Source organism: Oenanthe melanoleuca, chromosome 9 (assembly GCF_029582105.1).
Source record: "Oenanthe melanoleuca isolate GR-GAL-2019-014 chromosome 9, OMel1.0, whole genome shotgun sequence".
Taxonomy (NCBI): Eukaryota; Metazoa; Chordata; class Aves; order Passeriformes; family Muscicapidae; genus Oenanthe; species Oenanthe melanoleuca.
In genome coordinates this window covers 733,333-748,577 of record NC_079343.1, presented here as the reverse complement: position 1 = coordinate 748,577, position 15,245 = coordinate 733,333, and the positions used below count along the sequence as shown (strand labels likewise).

General features: G+C 41.3%; 1 long non-coding RNA gene across 1 annotated transcript; it reads right to left on the bottom strand.

Annotated features, from left to right (window-relative positions):
* Positions 1-10,649: 10,649 nt before the first annotated feature.
* LOC130256818 (uncharacterized) lies at positions 10,650-12,947 on the bottom strand. The gene is made up of 3 exons (XR_008841190.1): positions 12,784-12,947; positions 11,083-11,189; positions 10,650-10,972 (listed from the first exon to the last, which is right to left on the bottom strand). It is a non-coding gene; the product is annotated as an uncharacterized LOC130256818 (long non-coding RNA).
* Positions 12,948-15,245: the final 2,298 nt, after the last annotated feature.

The window sequence follows — 15,245 nt, the reverse complement described above, 5'->3', positions numbered from 1 at the left end:
AAAAGTCAAAAACTTCTTGAACTCCTTGCCTTCCTCTCCTTTTTTTTTTTTTTCTAATGGGAATATTATTTTAAAAAATGCTAGAAAAAAAGTATTAAGGTCTAGATCTTTAACTCAGAAATAAGTATAGGGAAGAGTTACTGGCTTTATGATTTCTCTTCTATGCTTTTACTTTGTTAAAATTTAATGCAAAATTCCACAAATGCTGAAAATTTGTACAGGGATTTTAAAAAACCTCAAAACAAACCTAAGGAAAGCTGAGGGTTTCTGGGAGTTGAGTTCTTAAAATGCCTCAATTTAAGGAGCTAATTTAAGGCAAGGAGAAGAAGAAGTATCCTGAGCTTGTGGGAGCCACGAAGAGGGTTCTGAGAGGGGCACCAGGCAAAGCAGGGGGAGCTCAGTGCCTGAAAGGCAGAGAACTGAAAGGCAGGAACTCCTGTGGAATGCCCCTGGAAATGCCCTGGCTCTGGGGGGCACCTTGTCTGCAGAGCAGTTCATCCAGGGAATTGCTGTCACTGATGCCTTTGCACAGGACCAGAACAGCTTTCTGAAACGTGTCTCATCTCAAGCACAATTTATTGGGCTGATCACTGGTGTGTTTGCTCCCACTCTAAGAAATTCTGTATGAAACTCTGTGAGTGATGCCACATTGAAATTGAAAATTAAATCCTTTTTGTTCTGTAGTGATATTAAGCAATGCTTATGCAATAGTTTGATTTTGCACATCTTTGTGTATTTTCTTACCCTCTGTGTTGTACCAATGTCAATAATACATTATTACTATTTGCACATTTTATGTACATACAAAAACCTCCTGTAAAAATAAGAATACATCAGGCTGAATGTCTACAATCACCTCCTAGAAGCAGAGCATGTGCTAGAAGCTCAAGGTGGGATATTTTAGATGCTGATTTCAGCTCTGATGCAGTTTCCTTCCTGTGTGGCATTTATTTTGGTGAGGTGGGGAAGAGACTGAAGCTGTATCCTGTGACCATCAGCAATTAATGTCCATTAACAACTAATTGAGTAACAGAAGGTTCCATTTCTGCAGATATGCAGAGCTAGACACATTCTGAGAGAATTAATTATGACATAAATTCCTCCTTTGCATAAAATACCATAACTAGTTAGCAGCATTGACATATACTTGCCCAGCTTTTCCCCACAGTGTTTTGATTATGTTCATCACTTATTAATTTTTACATTTTTTCCCCAATATATGTATTTTCTCAGCATGTGTTTATCCACCAGATTAAATAAGCATTTTGAACCTTTTCAGGTAAAAACACAACTTGCAGGTTTACAGACACTACATTTAACTAATCAGAGAACTGGCTAAGTGAGGAATTAATAAAACATGGAATATTGACAGAGTTCTGTGATACTTCATGAGCTTTTAAAGAGTGTTGTGCTAAGGTCCACAAAGAGAATATTCAGTTTATGAATCAATACCTGAGATTTACTGACATTTACCTCTAGCACAGTCAAATGCCTGCCTAAAGCACAGGGTGCCAGGACACAGCACAGGGTGTCCTGCTCACACTGTTGCTGGAATGACCTGGCTGGAGAGCTCTAAGTCTCAGGTCTGCCTTGCCAGATACACTGACCTGCCTCTCAACAAAGTTTTAAAATTTTGACCTATCAAATGGACACCTGAAATCTTAGAAATTATTGTTTGTGCTCTGTATTTATTGTTTATTTACTGCATACATGGAGACAAACTTTCAAGATGGGAAAATAGTCTTTCCTTCCCATGGAAAAAGTCTGCATTTGGAGAAATGAAGATAAGCTGCCCTCTCCTAATTGTCATGACTGTTTTGTTCTCAGCATCCTTTTCTTTCAAAACCACTTGCTAAAAATGAGGAACTGAGCTCATATATTTTCTTTCAGCACAGGGATAAGATTTATGGCTGAATATTGAGGCCTTGGAAATAAAGCAAAAAATCAACTCACCTCTGCTAAAAGCCTAAGTAACTTTTCCAGTCTTTATTTGTGTGTGAAGAAGCAAAGATGGCATTGCTTGCCTCATTCCCATGAGTCAGGCTTGATTAGAGGCAGTTTGAGAAGAAAAGATCTCATGGAAAACACTCAAATGCTATCTGTGTGTGGAAGAGTCAGCAGCCATGGATGCTGCTTCCAACAGTTCCTCCCATTGTGTCTGAGACCTGCCCAGGGAGAAATTCAGTCTGGGCAGGTGGACAAATTTCAGTCTTTCTTGATGTCTAGAAGAGCTGCAAGTGCATTCCCTTGGAAAAGTTCTGTAAAGCACTGTCAGAGCTCTCTGTAAAGCACAGAAGGCCCAGTCAAATGGAATTTTCCCTGTTAATTTTGAAGAGATGCTAACATGCTTCCCACTCTGTCCTTGCCTCATTTAATTTTCCTTTTAAATTATCCAATGTGCAGATATAACACAGGGGAGAAATGCCTGGTACTCCCCCCTACACTCCTCATGCTTGACAGCTGGGATTTTTGCCTGTAGATATTTGGTTGGTTTTTAACATGGGAATATGGCAAACTGCACGAGTTGTTCTTAGCAACTGAGTCCCCCTGAAGGATTCAGACAGAAGCAGCACGGTCACAGACACCTATTATTATTTTTAACTTGTTAGCACTAGGCTTATTTTTATTTTTTTTTTTAGAAAATTAACCACTTGCAATGTGTTCAGTGGTGGCTGCTGCTGCCAAAAGCAGTGCTGTCTCACTGGGAGGATGAGGGTGTTGATGCTGGTTTGGGTTTTGCCTTTTTCTCTTTTCTGTGCTCTCTGCATCCTTCACAGATATAATTGTGACTTGTCACCTATTGTATTAGTGACCAGTTTTAGTATTAGTTTTCCCAGTATTAGCATTAGTTTTAGTTTTCCTGTATTAGTGACTGGTTTTCCCAGTACTTTTCCAAGGGCTTTTCTTAAGGAGAAAGACAAGACAAATTCCAGAGCTCCAAGCTCCAGGAGGTACAAGGCTCCAGGGCTCTTCCTGGGAGCCAAGGATGAGAACAACTCTTGGTTGTTCTAAATTTCCCAATTTCCTAAAACCTATAGAAATGTACTTATCCCATTGGGGGTGGGCTTTTATGGGCATCTTTCCATAACTGCTCCTGAAGGCCTTCATTAAAGACACCTTTTTACTACCTCCTTACTAATTTATATCCCTACTTATTTATTACCTCCTTACTAAAATTATCTCAGCTTCATTTCCAGGTTGGGAAAAAGGCAACAGTGTACACAAAGGCACACAGAGCTCACAGTTATGCCAGTTCAGCACATTTTGTGTTTATTTTCAACTTCAGCAAAGATGCACAAAATATGCTTTAAATCACTCTTAGAAATAAAATAATTGGTTTTCAGCCATTGAGGTTTTGTCTCTTTTCATCTTTCTTACTCCATCTGATTTTGCTGATGGAGTTGGATGTAGATGTTACACACATTATCAATCAAAACTCTCCCTCCTCTCTCAACTAAGGACTTCAGCTGAGCTCTTAGAGACTTCATAATGTCTCTTGTGATGGTGTTACTGAGTTTGAGAACATTAAAAATATAGTCCAGTGGACTCTGCTGTCTTGAGAACTCATTTTTATTACGGTGGTTTACATTATGAAATATTACTCTCTAGACAACTATTAGCCTGTGGATAAAACTGACCGACCTTGATTTTCAAAATAAATGGGGAATACTGAATTTATTAATTTATTAGTTCTCCTGAGCACTTATTCTAAGCTCTTTATTCAGGCTTTGAGGAAGCAGATAAAAATCATCAGCCTTTGTGAAATCAGAAAAACTGAGGAGACAGCATGGTTTGGCCAAGGTCATGCAAGAAGCCACCAGGCAGAGCAAGCAATGAGCAGAGCCCTTTCTGCTCTCCACTGAAGCTGCTTCCTTCTGGGCCAACCCTAACGTGAATTCCCTGCATGAGCTGTGCATTAATATCTGTAACTGTAATCTATAACTTAATTGTATTTATTCTGTGGCAAAGTTTTGTAATTGCAACTGCCACTTCTTATCTTTATCAGGTAAAGGTTGGGTTACTTAGACATTGAACTGGAATACTGATGGATGGATTGTGAATTAAAAGAATCGATAGAAAGAAGTCTGAGGTTTTTTCTTGGATACTTCCATGACAAGCACAATTTAGCTAAGAAAATATGGCTTGTTCATGCCTGACCTTAAAAGCTGAAATGCCATTTAAAGGCAGGGTCTCATCCATTAGAAGAACATTTGGAAGAATCCTCTTTACCTCATCTGAATAACACTTTATAGGGATACTTTCAAATATCTTAGACCCCAAGTTTCCACATAACTTGTAAGTGATAAAATTCAATGATAGAGAGATTTTGCTTCCCATTCTAGAATCCTAATGGAGAGAAGAAGTTGTACCAGCCATGCAAGTAGTGCACAATTTTGGGTTCACTGTGGCCATTCAGAAAAATGTTAGAGCTGTTCCCATGATAACCTCAAGGACTTAACAGCCCAGAAGGGCTTGGAGCTATTGATGGAAATCCACACTAACACCCAGCCTGTTTTCCTTCTCTGTGCTACTATCAGTGCACAGCAGCTGGTATTTCCCATTCCAGGAAAATTCCTGGATAGGTGATGTACCTATTTCCTGACTGCTTTCTTTTTGCCATAAATCACTTCTATTGCTTCAGATAGAAAAAAATACCAGCTTAGAAAGCCAGCAGCAAATCAGAGTAACTGACCCTGGGCTGCTTCATCTCTCTTAGAACATCAAGTCATTATTTGCTCTTGATTAAGGGATGCTCTGTGCAGTAAATCTCATGAATTTTCTCCTCTCACAGCACTGTACAGTTGATTCTTTTCTGCTTGCATCTCCAGCTCCACAGCAGCATCCCTTCTGTGGGAAAGGCTCTGGTTCCACCACACTCTGTTTGAGGAAAGAACCAGTGTTTAACTCTCCAAGGCATCCTGGAACACTGAAAAATAATTTGTTGTAATAACAGTGGCATTTAGATATCTGTCTGATCTTTTGGTGAATGCCTGGCTCTAAGCTGGAAATTGTTTGATAGAAATAGTACTAAGGATGAAAATTTAGAGTAATCCTAAAACAAATCTAAGTTGAAAAACCCCAATATTATCTGCTGTAGTTCAATGAGTTCATCCTCTCAGCATTGTTAAAATGCAGCACACGTGGCACTGCAAGCTGGCTCCTAAGGCATGTGTATAATCAATCAATTTTTGGGGATGGGCCAAGATAATCCAGGACACATTGCTGAAGTTAAGATTTCTCCCAGACACATGACAGGATGGGTTGTAAACAGTGGTGCCACGTGGTTTCAGTTACTGGATGCACATGCATGCAAAGCAGGGGAAGGAGCATTCATATCTGTTTTATTGACATTGCCACTGGAAAGCTGAATTAAAATAAGGAATTGATAAATATGGTAATTTCACTTTTCAGTAAAATGTAACAAGTACATTTAATAGAGAAGAAGATAAAAGAGAAAATAAAGTTTCTTAAATTCTATTTTAGATTAAAATTTATAGATTCAGATAGAGATTTACCTGTACCTATATCTACATATATTATAAGAGAATAGCAGGCTGTATTTCACTAGAAGAGTGAAAAAAGAGAAAAATGATTGAAACTTGAAAACCTGAGACCTAAATATAATCTCAGATTAGGAAAGGATTCCCCAGAAGTTCAGAGTAATATTCATTATGGTTTCAACAGAGCATCGAAAATTACTTTTCAAATTTACATTAAAACCTTCCTAGAGAATTACACAGGTTTTATTTAATAAGGGAAGGGAAGGGAAGGGAAGGGAAGGGAAGGGAAGGGAAGGGAAGGGAAGGGAAGGGAAGGGAAGGGAAGGGAAGGGAAGGGAAGGGAAGGGAAGGGAAGGGAAGGGAAGGGAAGGGAAGGGAAGGGAAGGGAAGGGAAGGGAAGGGAAGGGAAGGGAAGGGAAGGGAAGGGAAGGGAAGGGAAGGGAAGGGAAGGGAAGGGAAGGGAAGGGAAGGGAAGGGAAGGGAAGGGAAGGGAAGGGAAGGGAAGGGAAGGGAAGGGAAGGGAAGGGAAGGGAAGGGAAGGGAAGGGAAGGGAAGGGAAACAACTTCCTAGAATATTTCCAAAAGACACTTAAGGAAGCTGGATGGATAAGGCAGAACAGCCATGTTAACCTCTGTCTTGCTAAAACTCTTTGCTGTTTAGTGCAAAATAAAAGTATCCTCTCTGGTCTCTAGAGGTTTTTCCCACCTGCCCCTTTTAGACTGTATTTGATGTCATACTTACTGTAGTTTTTTGGCTCTAACATGATTTTATGGAAATTTCCAGGTGTTCTGAGGTTTGATCAGAGCAAAACCCAACATGGCTCCAATTGTCTCCTATTTATGAACACGGACACAGGAGTGTGAAGCAGCACAAGTGAAGTGTCAGCTCTGACTTCTGCAATAACAGACATGAAAAAGGAGTTTGTGCTGGCAAGTATTTCTCCAGCACCATTAGACTCCTCAGGAGGAATGTCCCTTCACCACAGTGGGAAAACAAAGTCCTGAGCTGAAATGAAATGTGTTACTTGTGAAAATAGAGATAACTGTGCAGTTTGTTCTAACTTGCCAAATACAAAGCAAAGTCGTTTCAGTAAGCCATAAATCTGTTAGAATGATGTTTATCATGGCCTTTGCTGCTGGTAAAAGACAAAAAAAAGAGGACTCTTGGTTATCAGGGCATTGTGCTCCATTGCCAGCTGAAAGATGGGGAGGACTTCTGGGGCAAGAGCTGCTGCATGAATTAGCTCTGCTAGCAGGAGATTGAAACCATGGGGCATTTTAAGGTAGAAAAAATGTCTGTTAGAACAATATTCAGCATGAGGCAAAAAAATGATTCCTTTTCCTCCTCCTGACTGCTGCAGCTACATCTTCAGGCAGCAGTGCTGAGGATTCAAACAGCAGCACACTGTGAGTGACAGTGACACCGTGCAGCGTGTCTGGAAGGGCTGGGAGCCCTGGGAGCATTGAGCTGGGACATTGCCAGCCCTTGGAATGTGCTCCTGGCCTTCCCAGGCTGAGCTGCCACCCTGTCCAACAGATCCTTCACTCACAACTCCAGGTTCTGCTGCTGTGTGGCAATCAGGTGCAGCTGGAGTTTCAAAGGAGACATCACATCATCATCACAGCCTTTCCCTGGTGGCTATTACACACACACTCACCAGACTGAGTCCCTAATTGGAAGTTTAGATTTATCAGAAGCAGACCAAGACTGCTCCTTTTCCCCCCATTAATACATTTTCATTAGTGTCTGACCCAGCAGCTGCTGGCTAATCTCCCTTTTATCTCCTCAGCACATCAACATCACTTTTTTTCTTCCTGTCACTGATAGCATTGTGCTTTAACAGCTCCCATATCAAGGCAGAGATCTCAGTCCCTTGCAGAATCCCATTCAAGGGCATTTGCAATGCAGACAGTAGGTTGAATTTAGATACTTTACAACAAGGAAACATATTTGCATTAATCTTAAGATGGAAGTTAATTAATTAACCTTAAACATGGAAATATCTACTTTTGAAATCCCAGGCAATATTACAGGTAGTTTTTTTGTCTTGTCAAGTGATAAAAAAGAAATTAAAAAGTGCTATGTCAACAAGTACTTTCATTGTGAAATGACCAAATCATAAATAAATAAGCACCGAAATGACCCATGGCACATCTTTAAAAACCTGAATTTTCTAAAATTAAGAAGTACTTATGCTATAAAGAAAGGGAGTATGAAAAAAGGAAAAATCTTCTTGTTCTGCCCAGCTCTTTCATCAACAATTATTGGTGGAATGCACCTGCTGCACAATAAACCAAAATGCACTCCAAATAAAGTTGCAGTGGGTGCATGAAGAGCCTTACTTCACAAAGAAATATCTCTTATAAAAAAGGCCCTTTTCTGTGCATACCTAGTACATTTATTTTTTCTCTCATGATCCAGGGTCTTGATGTTTGATGCTTCAGAGATGAACTGCAATGAACCATTGGTCAGCTCTGTGACTGAAATCTGCTCTTACTTTGTTATTGATGATTCTGCTGTTGTGGGGCCTTTTTTCCTTTTCATTGTGCAGGGGGCCTTAAAAGAAGAGCAATGTTACTTATCTGGGGATGTGTTCTACATTTACCTTCACTAGGATTTGGGCATTCCCTTTTCAGATTGTTAGTGCCTAATGGGTGCTGAAAACCAATCACTCCAGGGGAATCTATGACTGAGAAGGTACCTAGATGTCCCTGAAGTTATAAAAGCTGCAGTGGGAAGGACTGTGTGACATTAATCAGATTTTCAAAGCATTTTTGTGGCTGAAGAGGGGAAAAGGATCTTCTAAAAACAGGATGTTCAAGCAAATTAGGTATTTTAACTGTTAATTTTAACTCAAAGTTAAGCACCTTGTAAGGTTTCTGAGTGACTTTCAGCAGCTTAAGTACCTCCTTGTTTCTTTGATTCCCAAAATTCATTCGGATAGACAATAAAAAAGAGATGTTTCCATGCTGAGAGCTGGAACTAGAAATGGAATTTTGTGTAATGTGATAATTCAAATGTCTACAAGGAGGACTTGCTGTGAGAGAAAAATACATTACAAAGGGTTAAATACATGTTTAAAAATATTATTATAAGAAATAGTTCTGCATCTGTGTTTGGTTGTCATTTTCCTTGTGTTCAGTTGCACAAAAGGTGACAAGGAAAGTTTCTAGTGGATGTTTGGGGTTTTTTTAATCCTTAAGGAGGTGTAACCAGGCTGTTCGCAGGTTATTTTTCTACAGAACTCTGATGTTCTACTTCTTTTTTTGTTTGGCTTGACGGGGGATGACTCATCAGTGCCGGCATCATTTGGGGTGTGAAGCCTCGTGTGCAGCCCTTGCTTGTCTGGCTCCTGCCAGCCCCCACGTCTGGGACCCAGCAGAGCTGGGTGGGTGTTTCTGCTGCAGGGCTTGGGGAAAGGCTGCTCTGTGCTTTTGGCTGCTTCTCGAGGTGTAATAGGTCTAAAAGGCCCAAGTAATTCTTTCAGAGTTGGAATTTATTATTCCAAAGAGGAACTGAGACACTATCTGTGTTTATAGCTGAAATAATGAAATTCTGATGTGTGGGAATGAAGGAATAGTGATGGCTCTCCAGCTAGGGCTGCTTCAGACCATATGCTGCCCTAAAGGATTGTCCTGAGTGTTTGTCTCTGATGAGCACTGGCAACTCTCTGGCAGTGGAGAGATGCTCTACATTGCTGTACCCAAAGCTGGGTATGTGGAGGAGCTGCTCAGTGCTGTGTCTAAGCTCTTTCTGTGTTGCTGTAACACACATAAAATGGCACTTTCCTCCCATTTTCCTCTACAAAAATAACCTGGGAAATGCCAGCATCAAGCATTGACATGTTTTGTGACAGAATGAGTGAAAGATCACACAGTCATTTCACAGAACCTCTATTGAGTTGTGCTGACTTCCTCTGCATGCCCTTAGCATCCCCAGCTGGAGAGGAGTGCTGGAAATTGGAATGGTTAGGGATGGCAAGCATCAGTGTCTTGATAAGAAAATATAACTGAAATCATGCTGATTTCAAATTAGAGGAGGGGAGCAAGGAACTAATGTGAGTGCTGTTGCAGCTGAGGGAATGTTGAATTCCAGGGAGCTCTCCCCATATGCTGGTTCTAAGCCTCACCAAATCATAATGGTGACTGCCCTGCATTATAAACACTTCCTTTCATCCACTGACACACAAGAGAAAAATTCAGTGGGAACATCAGGATGGAGAGGAACTTTTCTGTTTAATTCCACATTTCAGTACAGTTTTGCTTTAAGTCTTCATCACTCCTTGTGTTTCACCTCTTCTCTTCTGCACTGTTGCCTTGACAGCTGAATGGGAGGGGAAGGGGAAATAAAGGCCAGCCAGCCACAGGAAAGCTCTGGAAGTGAGCCTAAAAGCATTTAAAGGACTGCAGTGTGCTACTGATAACCATGTGCTGTGTGTTTCTGCACATGCACACACAAGTTTTGATTGTTAGATGCTCTGTAAGGCTGATGGACCCAAAAATGACTGCTTGTGCTTCTGCTTCACTCTGGAAATGTCAAATGGCTGAACATTTAAATAAAATATTTTAAATTTGGAATGCTCTTGTCGCAATGTTGGCCTTTTATTTGCTCAGCACTAGGATAGGGGTGTGCTACAAGACAAATGGTCTCTTGTTATGTAAGTAAGTGTAGAGTCAATAACCACAGACTGTTTTCTATCCTTCTTTCCCCCCTTCCTTTAAAAAGAATGCTGCCATTGAAAGAGGGGATTTTATTTTGCCTCAATGGGGCAGAAACTTAATTGCCAGGCAGTTTTATTGAAGGGTTTGGTGAAGAACTGAAATGCCTTTTTGCTTAAGTGCTCAGTGTGGATTATTATTCTTGTTAGCTATTAATATAGAGAAAGTGCTTGCCCTGGTAATGAAATACCAGATACTGGTACTGAAGGGACTCTACTTTTGTGTGCACTTTTGCTAGACAGGAGCAAATTACTTAAACAAACATTTGCTTTGAGGTGAAAAAAAACTTCTTAAAATAGAAATAGTGGTACCACCCAGGTAATAATCCGAGACAAATGTGCTGCTGGTAGAGGTGAAAGGATGAATAGCTGGGAACCAGTTCTGTGATTACAGATGAGACTGTCCAAAAGAGAATGCAATATAAAATGATACATACTAGGAAGTTTTTTTAATGTTGCAATGGTGAACTCTTGTTTTTACTGTCAAGTTTCATAGAGTAGAGCCAAGCAGATGACAGACATTGATGGAAGAGGATGTAGCCAGGGGAGCACATCACCCACACCACAGTGGGGCTCTGCTGTGCTCCTGGGTTCAGTCCCATGGGAATTTGCCATTCAGTCCCTGCTTATTTTACAATAAAACTGCTACACAGATCAGACCAAGAGCTCCTCCCTGTCCTTCACAGATGGACTGTTGCATAATGTAGATTGTAACCCCAACTCTTCTTTCAAATCTGGTTTCCATGGCTGAGACTGTAAGAGATGAGAACAGCCAAGTTTACACTCTGGAAGGGGTAAAGAAAACCTGAGTGGCATGGACAAAACAGGGAATGGCTGGGGGGAGGAATTACATTGCAATGTACCTGTAGGTTGCAGGTTCAAGTAAATAAAAATTGTTTTCTCAACAAGGGGAAAAGCCTGTTTTGTTTACATTTTCCATTCACACTGCTTCATTAGGCACTGGTCCTTCCTAACAAAATACAAAATGTCCATTATCTGAAGGTACTGCAGCTCTGTAGAAATACAGAATGGATATTGGCAAACCATGGCTGAAATTCTGTTGAAGATCAAGGAAATCAAGATAAAGTTTGATTTCTGAGTAGCAAGCAAATCTGGATATGAATTCCCTGTGAAGGTCTTGGTTACTAAGTAGTTATAAAATAGTTAGGGAGGCAGATGTTGGACAATTGTTGAATGCTATGCATTCAGTAAGCATCTATTTTCTGGAGAAAGTTTTAAATTAAATTTCATTATAACAGTTATTAAAGGTTCATGGAAAAAGTGGGGTTAATTTTACACACATTAATTGGAAAGCATCATCGTGGAAGCAAGGAATGAACATAACTTCCTTTTCCAAGGAAAAGGGTTGCTGCAGTGAGATAAGAGGTTACAATTATAATGACAATCAATTGAAATTATTTGAAGCAAATCTATTCAAAGTCAAACATTTCTGAAGTTTCTGTATTTTCCATCCATGATCTGTAGAAGTGCTTTGTGAGCTTGCCTGTCCTCCATAATTAGCAGCAGGTTACATTGCTTCTGCTTGATAAGCCATTAGTTATTAGAATGGTGCTAAATTTGCCCTTGTACCAAATGACCCAAAGGGGAAAAGCTGTCTGTTTGATTACAATAATAATTGCTTTTAACAATTGGATTTACTTAGCTAGATGTTAATAGATCCACTTACAACCTTCTACAAAAAGAGTTTGTGAATGTTACACAAGACTGGAGAGAGCTGCAGGCAAGAATTAGAAGACAGCTGGTGAATTAAGGGTTATGAACTGCCAAGTTCTATTGAAGGAAAACTACATTTCAAAAAAAGGTCTCAGTCAGTGCTGAACTATTAAAAAAAAGGCTTTTATCCAAGTTTTTGTCAAGTTTATCTGGGGATAGTGGTGTGAGCCATAACTTTATCACAGTTACTTGTTTGTTCTCTTGCTCTCCTTGGGGCTGAAAGTGGAAAGATAACTGCAGGGTGTCCATGAATATGAAATCAATAATTAGAAACTGGAAGGAAAAGAGTTTATGTGTCCAATAATCTTTCCAGAAAATCAAATGATTGATGCACTGAAATTTGGCAACTGGGATATCCTCAACCTTGTGGAAGATGATAAATTGCAAGTATTTACCATTTCCCTTAAGCAGAGCAGTACTTTAACCCAAGAGCCACAGGTTTCTGATCCTTTCCCTTTCCTACAACCTTTCTATCTTATTTAATTGTAACCAGTTTTGACCTGTCCCACTCCAAGTACCAGAAAACTCAATCCCCATGGGCTGGTGGTCTGTCTGTCTGTCTGTGGGCATATCTATTTAGCTATGGACAGACACACAGCTAGCTGGCTAGCACACTCCCAGGAGAGAAAAGCAGCTTCTGCATGGACCTGGCTGATCAGACTCAAATGTATTTCCCAGAGACTTCCTCAGCCATAAGTATTGCCAAGAAAAAAAAATATGGGGGAACATAAGACAAATAATTTCATTGCATGTCTGTGATTCTGAGTGGTATCATCCACAGCTGTTACAATGGCAACACAGGAATTTACATGGTCAGGGAGTGTTCTCACCTGTTTATCACATGGGGATGCTTAAGTCTTCATGGGTAATATCTTCTGGGTACCTTCTGAAGTGAAGCAAACCTCAGAACTGTAGAAAATTGAATTAGATGTCTGTTACAGCACATCTGGTGCTACACTCACCAGTACACTTTGGTACCACTCAAGTACCATAGTTCACAAACTTTACCATCCCTGCTGTGTGACTTTAGACTTTAGACTTTACAATAGCTGTTTCAGAGCCTCCTTTTTTCCATGCTGTATCCCTGCCCATGGCAGGTTAGAACTGCAGGATCTGTGAGGCCCCTTCCAGCCCAGGCCATTCTGAGTCTGTGATTCTCTAAGTTCCATGTTAGATCAGCTCTCCTAAACAGGATTAATAACAGTGCATGTTTCAGTGTATGTTTTAAGGCAGTCTCTGGTTAGGAGAGAATGGCAGCGTTTACTCCATTTGCATGTTTAAAATGTCTCAGTCAGCACTGAGTGCCTGGGGAAGGAAAAAGCAGGGCTGAGCACAGGAGCTGCAGCAGAGCAGGGAAAGGGATGTTCCCTTTTCAGATGTAAGGAAAGGGATGTTCCCATTTCAGAGCAGGGAAAGGGATGTTCCCATTTCGGAGCAGGGAAAGGGATGTTCCCATTTCAGAGCAGAGGAAAGGGATGTTCCCATTTCAGACAAGGGAAGGGATGTTCCCATTTCAGATGTAAGGAAAGGGATGTTCCCATTTCGGAGCAGGGAAAGGGATGTTCCCATTTCAGACAAGGGAAGGGATGTTCCCATTCCAGAGCAGGGAAAGGGATGTTCCCATTTCAGACAAGGGAAGGGATGTTCCCATTTCAGATGTAAGGAAAGGGATGTTCCCATTTCAGACAAGGGAAGGGATGTTCCCATTTCGGAGCAGGGAAAGGGATGTTCCCATTTCAGACAAGGGAAAGGGATGTTCCCATTTCAGACAAGGGAAGGGATGTTCCCATTTCAGACAAGGGAAGGGATGTTCCCATTTCAGATGTAAGGAAAGGGATGTTCCCATTTCAGACAAGGGAAGGGATGTTCCCATTTCAGATGTAAGGAAAGGGATGTTCCCATTTCGGAGCAGGGAAAGGGATGTTCCCATTTCAGACAAGGGAAGGCATGTTCCCATTTCGGAGCAGGGAAAGGGATGTTCCCATTCCAGAGCAGGGAAAGGGATGTTCCCACTTCAGAGCTGGAAAGGGATGTTCCCATTTCAGACAAGGGAAGGGATGTTCCCATTTCAGATGTAAGGAAAGGGATGTTCCCATTTCAGACAAGGGAAGGGATGTTCCCATTTCAGATGTAAGGAAAGGGATGTTCCCATGTCGGAGCAGGGAAAGGGATGTTCCCATTTCAGACAAGGGAAGGGATGTTCCCATTTCGGAGCAGGGAAAGGGATGTTCCCATTTCAGAGAAGAGAAGGGATGTTCCCATTTCAGACAAGGGAAAGGGATGTTCCCATTTCAGACAAGGGAAAGGGATGTTCCCATTTCAGATGTAAGGAAAGGGATGTTCCCATTCCAGAGCAGGGAAAGGGATGTTCCCATTTCAGACAAGGGAAGGGATGTTCCCATTCCAGAGCAGGGAAAGGGATGTTCCCATTTCAGACAAGGGAAGGGATGTTCCCATTCCAGAGCAGGGAAAGGGATGTTCCCATTTCAGACAAGGGAAAGGATGCTCCCATTTCAGATCAGGGAAAGGGATGTTCCCATTTCAGAGCAGGGAAAGGGATGTTCCCATTTCAGACAAGGGAAGGGATGCTCCCACTTCAGAGCAAGGAAAGGTATGTTCCCATTTCAGAGCAGGGAAAGGGATGTTCCCATTTCAGAGAAGAGAAGGGATGTTCCCATTTCAGACAAGGGAAAGGGATGTTCCCATTTCAGACAAGGGAAAGGGATGTTCCCATTTCAGATGTAAGGAAAGGGATGTTCCCATTCCAGAGCAGGGAAAGGGATGTTCCCATTTCAGACAAGGGAAGGGATGTTCCCATTCCAGAGCAGGGAAAGGGATGTTCCCATTTCAGACAAGGGAAGGGATGTTCCCATTCCAGAGCAGGGAAAGGGATGTTCCCATTTCAGACAAGGGAAAGGATGCTCCCATTTCAGATCAGGGAAAGGGATGTTCCCATTTCAGAGCAGGGAAAGGGATGTTCCCATTTCAGACAAGGGAAGGGATGCTCCCACTTCAGAGCAAGGAAAGGTATGTTCCCATTTCAGAGCAGGGAAAGGGATGTTCCCATTTTTTAGCAAGGAAAGGGATGTTCCCATTTCAGAGCAGAGAAAGGGATGTTCCCATTTCAGACAAGAGAAGGGATGTTCCCATTTCGGAGCAGGCTCTGCCATGGTGATTTATTCACTGAGTCCCTGAAAATGGCTGATCAACAGCTGTTTCAGGAGACACCTGGAATTCTGGGTTACATGCTAAAGCTTTGTGAATTTAAACCTTTTTGAATTTAGTATGACCT